General features: G+C 50.7%; 1 long non-coding RNA gene across 2 annotated transcripts in view; it reads right to left on the reverse strand.

Moving 5' to 3' along the window:
- LOC140913240 (uncharacterized) overlaps nucleotides 1-8,323 on the reverse strand; it is an 18,836-nt gene extending 10,513 nt beyond the window's left edge. The window contains exons 1-2 of one of the 2 annotated variants that reach the window (XR_012159506.1): nucleotides 8,186-8,323; nucleotides 3,169-3,307 (exon numbers count right to left, since the gene is read on the reverse strand). This is a non-coding gene — a long non-coding RNA (uncharacterized lncRNA). Of the gene's footprint in view, nucleotides 1-3,168; nucleotides 3,308-6,603; nucleotides 7,792-8,185 lie in introns of those variants that run through there. The other variant, XR_012159507.1, reaches the window with a different exon arrangement.
- Nucleotides 8,324-10,676: the final 2,353 nt, after the last annotated feature.

The following is a 10,676-nucleotide window of genomic DNA, read 5'->3' on the forward strand; positions in this document are numbered from 1 at the left end:
TGTCCCCACTAAGTGCATTAGGTCGGCGGAGTGAGTCCTCAATACCAGGGCTAGCATCGACTCATGGAGTGGTGCACTGTGGGTAGCTATCCCACAGTCCCTGCTGCCCATTGGAATTCTGGGCTAAGCTTCCAATGCCTGATGGAGCAAAAATATAGTTGCAGGTGGTTTTGGGTAGAATCTGTGCAGTCTCCCCTCCCTCCTTCCTTGAAAGCAACGGCAAGCAATCATTTTGCGCCTTTTTCCTGGGTTATCCATGCATACGCCATAGCACAGCAAGCATGGAGCCCACTCAGCTGCACACTGCTTTTGTGAGCATTGTAAACACCTCGTGCATTATCCTGCAGTATGTGCAGAGCCTAGCTAGGAGCTGCTAGCATGAAGAAGATTGTGAGGACACGGACACAGACGTTCCTGAAAGCATGGGATGTGGCAATTGTGATATCATGGCGGCATTGGGGCACGTTGATACAGTAGAATGCCGATTCTGGGCCCAGCAAACAAGCACAGACTAGTGGAACCGCATAGTGTTGCAGGTACGGGATGAATTCCAGTGGCTGCAAAACTTTCGCATGCGTAAGGCCACTTTCATGGAACTTTGTGAGTTGATTTCCCCCACCCTGAAGCACAGGAATACCAAAATAAGACCGGCCCTGACAGTTGAGAAGCAAGTGGCAATAGCCCCGTGGAAGCTTGCAACGCCTACTGCTACCGGTCAGTCAGGAATCAATTCGGAGCAGGCAAATCTACCATGGGGGCTGCTGTGATCTAAGTAGCCAGGACGATCAATACCCTTCTGCTAAGAAGGGTAGTAACTCTGGGAAATATGCAGGTCCTAGTGGATGGCTTTGCTGCAATGGGGTTCCCTAACCGTGGTGGGGCAATAGATGGAATGCATATCCCTATCTTGGCACTGGACCACCTTGCCAAAGAGTACATAAACCGCAAGGGGTACTTCTCAATGGTGTTGCAAGCACTGGTGGATCACAAGGAACATTTCACCAACATCAACATGGGATGGTCAGGAAAGGGGCATGACGCTCGCATCTTTTGGAACTCTGGGCTGTTCGGAAAGCTGCAAGAAGGAACTTTCTTCCCAGACCAGAAAATTACTGTTGGGGATGTTGAAATGCCAATAGTTATCCTTGGGGACCCAGCCTACGCCTTAATGCCTTGGCTCATGAAGCCATACACAGGCAGCCTGGACATCAGTAAGGAGCAGTTCAACGATAGGCTGAGCAAGTGCATAATGGTGGTAGAATGTGCCTTTGGAGTTTAAAAGGGCACTGGCGTAGTTTGCTGAGTAGGTTAGACCTTAGCGAAAGCCATATTCCTGTTGTTATTACTGCTTGCTGTGTGCTTCATAATATCTGTGAGAGTAAGGGGGAGATGTTTATGGCGGGGTGGGAGGTTGAGGCAAATCACCTGGTGGTCAGTTTTGAAAGCCAGACACCAGGGCAATTAGAAGAGCACACCGAGGTGCGCTGCACATCAGAGAGGCTTTGAAAAGCAGTTTCATGACTGACCAGGCTACGGTGTGACAGTTGTGTGTGTTTGTCCTTGATGCAAAGCCACCCCCGTTGGTGAATGTACTTCCCTGTAAGCCAATCCCACGCGCCCCCCCCCCCCTTCGACCACAGTTGGCGCCAATGGAAGGGAACAAGACCCACTGCCAGCCAGGGCTTCATCCTCGTCCTTGCCTGATGAGGTTGTGGCGAGCACGTCGACAGCCCTGGTGGACAGCAGAGTGCTGCAGCAGCTGCTCAGGAGGGTGGCACAGAATCTGGGGATCCAGGCAGAGGCGGTGGTGGAGGACACTGATGCCATGGTTGACATTCTCGCCCCCTTGGGCCCCTCCCACATTGCTCTGTCACTAATTAAAACAAGACCTTGTGGCAGACCCCTGCGCTCTTTGTCTCCAAGTGCAAAGAGGAATGAGTGCAGGTACTTTGTCCCGTCAAAGGGCTATGAGCACCTGTACACCCACCCTCCGCCAGACTCCCTGGCAGCCAACCAGCGGGAGCGCCAAGGCTACCAGGGCCCCTGCCCAAAAAACCAAGAGGCGGAAAAGTTAGACCTATTTGACAGGAAGGTTTACTTGGTGGCGGGGGGAGGGAGGTTGCAGCTCCGTATATCTAACGAAGAAGCCATCCTCAGTAGATATAACTACAACTCCTGTGGAGCAATGGCCGAATTCATGGAGCTGCTGCCACAGGACTCCGGTGCAGAGGTTTCCATGCTCGTCAAGGAGGGCAAGCTCATCGCCCAAGCGTCCCTGCAAGCGGTGCTGGACATTGCGGACGCAGCCAACCGCATCATGGCAATGGGGGTTGCCATGAGGAGGAGCTCATGGCTACAGGTTTCTGGCCTCCCCTATGAGATCCAGAAAATCATACAGGACCTCTCCTTCGAGGGCTCAGCCCTCTGTTCAGAAAAAATACTCAAGGCTCCATAGCCTAAACGACTCACGGGCCACCCTTTAGTTCATGGACTCCATACCCCAGCGACACAGCGGAGGCATTGTAGGCCGCAGCCCCCACCACGGTTCTACCATCTGCAGAACAGGCAGGATGGTTCCCGGAGGAGGAACAGAAACGTCGGGAAGAGGCCCCACCCTTCCTCAGGCCAGGGCTCTGGCCAGATGAAGCCGTCTTCCAGCCAGGAGCAGGCCTTTTGAAGATGTGCATGGGGGTGTAAAGAAAGAGGCTCCTTGGTTAAATTGTGCATGCTTGGGACACATCCATGTAGGGTGTACGTATGAAATTAATAAGGATTATGTATAGGTTTTTATTATGCAATGGTTGTCATATGTTTATGCATCCTGAGATTGTCCATGAACAGGTTTTGTGAAGTTTCAGTTCACTGCAAAAGGCGAAGGGTGGGAAGAAAAGAAAGGAGCGGGAACCTATCAGGTGGGAGTTGCCTAGAAACCAGAAGGTTATATAGGGAAGCTGGTCAGGTAGGGATGGGGCTTTTTCTCAGGAGAGTGTGAAGGTTGCTGCCTGCTGCACTGTGACTTTAAGTACAGCTGCAGTCAAGATCTCTCTTTCCATAACAGCAGGGATTAGCTGTCAGCCCATGATAGCTTCTGCTATTAGTGAGTGCATTGTTGTCGGGGTTTGTTTTGTTGGGGAGCACACTCGCAGACACTTAGAGCTAGGTTCTTACTTGCAGCCACGATGGCACAAAGAGGTTAGGGTGGGAAACTAGTGTTAGGGATACTCATCTGAACTCCATCGTCAGCAGTCCTCGTCGGAGGGGGCATCTGATCCAGCTCAGCTAGGAATCAATCATCCAGCAGTGTTGCCTGTGGAGAAGTTGAGGTACAAGGTGGTAATTGAAAAGCTTCTGTGCTTGCCTGTGTGTGTATGTTAGGTTAAGGCTCTATTGTTATTCCCCTCCCTTCCCTTCCTCCCTTTACATCCTCCCGTAGTAATTAAAGAAAAATTTACATTCAAACAGAAGGGTGGGTGGCATTCTTCCTAGGCAAACTCTGACAGATGGGTGAGGAGGGGACCTGCAAAGGATTAGTAACCTCCTGTCAATTTCTGATCCAGAGCCTTCGTCCCCAAAGCGAAGGAGGGGCCTCAGGTCCATTCTGGACCTGCGGGAGCTCAACAAGTTCATAGGCAGCTTGAAGTTCCGCATGGTCTCCCTAAGCACAACCTTCCCTTCCCTGGACCCGGGAGACTGGTACAATGCCCCCGATATGAAGGATGCTTATTTTCACATATCTTTCACCCTGGCTCACAGACTCTTCCTCCACTTCGTAGTGAACAAGGTGCATTACCAGTTCACAGCCCTCCCATTCAGGCTTTGCACAGCACCTCATGTCTTCACCAAGTGTATGGCAGTTGTAGCAGCTTTTCTCTGCTGCCACCACGTACATGTCTACTCTTACCTGGTCGACTGGCTCCTCCGGGCCCGCTCCCATCAGCAAGTGGAATCGCAGGTCAATATAGTCAGAGACGCATTCGACTAATTAGGTCTCATACTCAACGTCAGCAAATCAGTGCTCACCCCAACTCAAAGGATAGAGTTCATTGGAGCCATTCTGAATGCGACTTAAGTGAGAGAGTTCCTGCCAGAGACACATCACCTGACCCTCTCGCCAGATAATCAGCAACCTTTGCAGCTTCTCTTCCACTACAGCGAGGCAGTGTCTCAGGCTACTAGGCCATATGGCATCCTGCACAAACATGGTTCAGCATGCCAGGCTGTGAATCAGATCCTTGCAAGTGGGCCACGACAGTCTGGACACAGTGCTGACCATCCCTCGACACACCCTTGATTCACTACAGTGGTGGCTGAATCCCCATGCAGTAGGCATCGGGGTTCCTTTTCACTCACCCCAACCCACCTTGACTTTAGGCACAGACGTATCTGCGTTGGGCTGGGGAGTGCACCTCGGAAGCCTAAAAACGCAGGGCTTATGGCAAGTAGAGGAACTGGCTCTACATATCAACATCAAAGAACTCAGGGCGATCTGCCTCGCCTGCCAAGCTTTTCTGATGTGCTTGCAGGGCCATTGTATAGCAGTGTTGATGGACAAAACTGTTGCCGGCACCCAGTGCCCAGAGGCAAAACAACAGCAGGGGTTTGTTACAAGGTGTGCTTCACTCAATAACCATAATGGGGTGGAGAAGCAGAAAAGTTTATTTGCAACAACTCAGTTGTTCGTTGCTATAGCAGAGCAGATGAAGGGATTGCTTGTCTCTTCCCAGAGGATCTCCTCCTGGATCACAGCTTGTATCCACACCTGTTATTACTTGGCGAAGGTTCCTCTGCCTACCATCACAGCTCACTCCACAAGGGCACAGCCTTTCTAGCCCAAGTACCTCTCCAGGAAATCTTCAGGGCTGCGACGTGGTTTTCTGTGCATACTTTCACATTGCACTATGCCATTGTCCACCAATCTAGGAACGATGCGGCCTTCAGCAGAGCGGTACTTCAGTCAGCAATACCTTGACTCCAACCCCATCTCCTAGGTAAGGCTTGGGAGTCACCTAACTGGAATTGATATGAGCAAGCACTCGAAGAAAAAATGGTGTGACAGGGTCAGGCCAGATGGCTATAGGAGAGTAATAGAAGGCAGATATATTAGCCCCAGGCTAAGTAGGTCCCTTTTCCCTGGGTAAGGTAACAGGGAAGGTTCCAGAACAATCAGGAACCTTCTGGAGACAATTAAGATAGACAGGCTGATTAGAACACCTGCAGCCAATCAAGAAGCTGCTAGAATCAATTAAGGCAGGCTAATCAGGGCACCTGGGTTTTAAAAAGGAACTCCCTTCAGTTTGTGGTGTGCGTGTGAGGAGCTGGGAGCAAGAGGCACCAGGAGCTGAGAGTGAGAACGCGGACTGTTGGAGGACTGAGGAGTACAAGCATTATCAAACACCAGGAGGAAAGTCCTATGGTGAGGATAAAGAAGGTGTTGGGAGGAGGCCATGGGGAAGTAGCCCAGGGAGTTGTAGCTGTTGCACAGCTGTTCCAGGAGGCACTCTAAACAGCTGTATACTACAGGGCCCTGGGCTGGAACCTGGAGTAGAGGGTGGGGCCGGGTTCCCCCCAAACCTCCCAACTCCTGGTCAGACACAGGAGTTGTTGTCCTGGAATGTGGGTTCATGAAAATGGCCAAACTGAGGGCTGCTGTGAAGCTCCAAGGCGAGCAAATCCGCCAATAAGCACAAGGCCCACCAAGGTAGAGGAGGAACTTTGTCACAATGGTTACTCACCTTTTGTAACTGTTGTTCTTCAAGATGTGTTGGTCATATCTATTCCATCCCCCCGCCCCCCCACCATCTTTCCCTCTGTTAGAGTAGCCGGCAAGAAGGAACTGAAGGGGGGTTGGGCCAGCAGGGTGGTATATAAAGTGCCATACTGGTGCTGCTCCAGGGCGGCCTGAGGGGTAGTTACTAGGGAAAAGTTTCTGACAGCTGTGCATGCGGCACGCGCCCACACCTAACTGGAATAAATATGAGCAACACATCTCAAAGAACAAAGGTTACAAAAGGTGAATAACCATTTTTTTCTGCTACCAAGCCAGCAGGGGGCCACCACAGCAGCTACCCCAGCAGCTACCAAGAGGGCTTCCGTCTCTCCTACCTGAGGAGCCACTTTACCTCAGGAGTAGGCAGCTGTTCGGCACAGCAGCTACTGGAGCCTGCCATCAGCAAACAGTCATCGCTCACAAACTGTGACAGAGCAGAAGGACCCTTTTATTTGAGATGGTTTAGAGGGATTCTAGAAGAAAACCCTTGTAAGTTCAACCTTCTTCTATTTTATTATCCTAGACCGTATGGATTTTGCTTGTAAATAAAGCTGGTATCTGTGGTCTGAGTGAGATCTTCCCCTACCCATCTAGTAACTGCCTGGCCAGTGCTTACTGGATGTCTAGCCTTAAGTAGTTAGTAGTGAATGTTTAATTGACCTATTGTTATATACAGTTATCAACTGAAATTGGAATGATAGTTTTGCATCTTTATTTGCTGCGTCGCTTCATTCTCTTTTCAACTGTAACCCCTATTATATCTATCTCTATAATATTACTGTAACCACTCATTTCTAAATAAATATTATTTTTGTTTTCAAAGATTTACTGCTTACTTGTCTATTCTTGATCGGAGGGCTGTATCCGTGTCCTTCCAAGGGCCAGCAAGGCTAGTTTCCCTGGCAATTCCTTTTGAGTGGGCCTCAACGTTGGTTACCAGTTTAGATAATTACAGAATAAAGGTTTTAACTTAAAAGCAGTGTCTTAGGCAACATCACTGGTATAATATAATGGAATTAAATCTTCCAGTAACACTTCTGGAGGCAAGTGTCAGGTATACGTACAGGGTGGCCAGCCCAGCGGAGTTGGCGTTTCATCACCTGCGCTTCTATACTGCTGAAGTTGGCTGCAGAGGGAATGCTGAAGTTAGTGCGTCAGTCTTCCCAGCTGATCCTCCTGAAGCAGTGCTGAGACGTCTGTCCGTTACCTAGGTCTCACACCCATACAGAAGGGTGGGGATGACAATAGCCTTGTAAACCAAGGTCTTGGTGCCTGTTTGCAGATCCCTATAATTGGAGACTTGTTTGTGTAGTCTTCCAAAGGAAGTTCTGGCACAACGGATCCTGTATTCAATTTCTGTGTCAATGCTGGCTTTTTGAGAGAGGTGGCTGCCAAGGTATGGAAAATGGTCCATATTTTCCAGGGTTCTCCGAAGCAACAGTGCCTGGATCTAAAACTTCTAGGTAACTGTCAATGCTTACTGAGATATGAGTTAGGTCAGAGCTTATCTCTTGGGTTACCTTGAGTACTTGAATCAAGTCTTCAATAAATTCCACTTGTACTGAGTCAGAATGACATTAAGATCGTCAGAAGAAAAGAAGAGCCCACTTATTTTCCAGCAAGGATAAAATCATGTAGTAAGTGGAATGCCAACTGGTAATGAAATCTCAAATTAGCTGGGTAATAGCCTGGTCTTTTGTATGCCAACAACTGAGAAGTCCTTGAAAAGCCCAGTCAACCTCTCTCTGACCAGCCTGAATTATTGCTCCAAAGCCATGAATGTCCAACCAAGGTATTCAGAGAAGTGGACACGGCATGCCAGCAGGGCAACATGCATGTCTTAGGTAAAGTTTGGATGCTTAAAGGCTGTTGCAGAGGTGATTCTGAATCTACATTTCTTAAGCAGGGGTTGGAGAATAAATCAACTACAAACAGCCCCTTTCCCAACTCCAGTAGCCCCGAAGCTCCACCACCTGTTCCCTACTTCCCAATCCTGGTCAGCTCAGGGCCTGACTCCTCAGCCCCGCAGCTCTGAACCACCTGGCAGTCTGAGTTTATATGAGTGAATGGGAGGAGGGACAGACCAGCCAAAATAATAATAATGCAAAGTGAGCGGGTCAGCTAAGGCTGACGCTGCCTTTTCAAGGCCACTGTTCCTGTATGATCATTGACCCACCATGTCTTTCAGGCCCTGTTAAACACTGTTACCTGGAGTTCTTTCAACCCAAAGCTCTTGGCAACTTTTACTCTGTGCGAGGTGGTGTCGGGAAATAAATCAAGGGAGACACGGCCATCCAACCGATAGATGGCTGGCACAAACAGGGCAACACAAGAGTGCTTTCACTTAAAGCTAAACTTAGTCTCAAGCACTTACGTCCACAACAGGTTAGTAAAACACCCCCAACCCTTGATAATTACCGAAGCTGAGTGTGGCTCTCAAGTGGCACAGCAGCAGCCTTCCGGTGGCCAAATCTTCCGTCTGCCGGTGGAGACCACAAGATGCGTCCAGAGGGAGAGTCTCTGAAGAAACCCTCCCCAAGAGTCCCCCTAACTCAGACTTTTCCCCCTAATTTATACATTAGTAAAACAATGACATGTCACTTAAAGAAAACTTGTGAAGCAAGCAGTTTCAAAGGTGAAGCAAGAGGTTTCCTTCTGGTCACCAATTAACCAGGTATGGTCAGACACATTCCTGAGGGCACATGGACAAGCTTCCTGTACTTCTAAAATGCATGTATCAGCAATTTCAACACAATTCTTATCAGGAAGGACGTGGGGTCAAGCTGCCCTTTCTGTGGCACTCAAAACCCCCTCCCCTTCTGCCTTGGTTAAGCTAAGCCTGCTGCAGGCCAATTTACGGCCTGTTGACATGGCTACTTTTAGCAATAAGCAGTAGTGGTTTCAGGCACTTTACTGGTTTGCCAAAATCTCCCTGTACAGTCCCTCTTCCTCCTTCCCTGCTACCTTGGGGCCTGCCCTTCCACAGCCAGTGCGTCCCTGAGCCCTAGGGTTACAAACTTTCTAATGGCAGAAAACAGAACAGCCTCCCCCTGCCCCTTTTTCCCCCAAGGCACTGCCTTTGCCCCACCCCTTCCCTGAGGCCCTACCCTCTCCTCACTTCATTCCCCCTCCCTCCGTTGTTTGCTCTGAAATCTACAAGAGAGGAAGTCTACAAGATGAAACAAAACCAGGAGGGTGTCCTGTTTATGAATAAAGACAAAGGATTGTTCTGGTATATGTTGATTTGCAAGGAAACACACGGGGTTCCTCACTGAGGAAGCAAGTTGACAGCGTGCTTGATCATGAAAGAGGATTCCAGCCAACCTGGCTGTAAAGGGTTGTAAGGATTTGGGGTAAGCATTACACTACAAGACATGAGAGTATCTAATTAATTAAGTCTAGCCACTAGGATGCGTGTTATGATTTTATTTTATATGTAACCATGTTTCCAATATGTCTACTTGCTGTTACTTGAATCTCTGTGTTCTGTTAAATAAACTCATATTTGATTTCACTATAAACATATCTAAATGCTGTGAGTTAATCAGAGTAGTGATCTGAGTGGAACTGGTAAGCTGGGGTGTACTGTTTCTCTTTGGAAGCAGCAAATCCATGAATTCTGTGAGTGTCCTGGGGACCAGAGTCTGGACACTCCAGGGAGATGCTCAGAGGGCTCAAGCATTGGGGTGTGCCAATCACTTAACCTGTAGAGCAGAGGTGGGCAAACTATGGCCCATGGGCCACATCTGTCCCGCAGGACCCTCCTGCCCGGCCCCATAGTTCCTGGCCTGGGAGGCTAGCCCCCGGCCCCTCCCCTACTGTTCCCCCTCCCCCACAGCCTCAGTGCGCTGCCGGCGCAGTTGCAGAGCCGCAGCCTGACCCGGTGCTCTTGGTGGCGTGGCTGTAGCACCGCCAGCCATCGGTGCTCCAGGCAGCACGGTAAGGGGGCAGGGAGCGGGGGGTGGGATAGAGGGCAGGGGAGTTGGGGTGGTGGTCAGGGGGCGGGGGTGTGGATAGGGGTCAGGGCGGTCAGAGGGCAGGGAACAGGGGGTTGGATGGGGCAGGGGTCCTGGGGGGGGCAATCAGGAAGGAGAAGGGGGGTTGGATGGGGTGGCGGGGGGCAGTCAGGGGCAGGGGTTCCGGGGGCCGTCAGGGGACAGGGAGAAGGGGTGGTTGGATAGGGCAGGGGTTCCGGGGGCCGTCAGGGGACAGGGAGAAGGGGTGGTTGGATAGGGCAGTGGTCCCTGGGGGGCAAGTCAGGAATGAAATGGGGGGTTGGATGGGGCGGCAGGAGGCTGTCAGGGTTGGGGGTTCCGGGGGTGGTCAGGGGACAGGGAGCAGGGGGTGGTGGATGGGGTAGGAGTCCCGGGGAGGCCGTCAGGGGACAGGGGTTGTTGGATGGGGCAGGAGTCCTGGGAGAGCCGTCAGGGGGTGAGAAGTGGGCGGGGGAGAGAGGGTGGATAGGAGGCAGGGGCTGGGCCACACCTGGCTCTTTGGGGAGGCACAGCTTCCCCTAACCGGCCCTCCATACAATTTTGGAAACCTGATGCGGCCCTCAGGTCAAAAAGTTTGCCCACCCCTGCTGTAGAGTAACAGCAGGGCCTGCGAGGTTTAGAGAGGAGTGCTTGAGTTGCCTGTGAAGCTGGAGGCTGACCCATGGCTGGCGCAGACAAGGCTTCCTCACACTATGAGCAGATGGTAGCCAGGAGCCTCACAACCCTGGATACTCTTGGAAAGCATCACACATGTCAACGCAGCTAGGGTCTTGAGAGGTCTGAGGAACTAGTTTTGGGATTTAGGGCAGCTGGACTGCAGAGTGCCATTACTCAAGGAAGGGTTCATGTCGTGTAATGGTTGTCGTGGTAATAGAATCTTGTTGAAAGATGAAAGTGCACAATGAAAATAGTTT

Source organism: Lepidochelys kempii, chromosome 1 (genome assembly GCF_965140265.1).
Source record: "Lepidochelys kempii isolate rLepKem1 chromosome 1, rLepKem1.hap2, whole genome shotgun sequence".
Classification (NCBI taxonomy): domain Eukaryota; kingdom Metazoa; phylum Chordata; order Testudines; family Cheloniidae; genus Lepidochelys; species Lepidochelys kempii.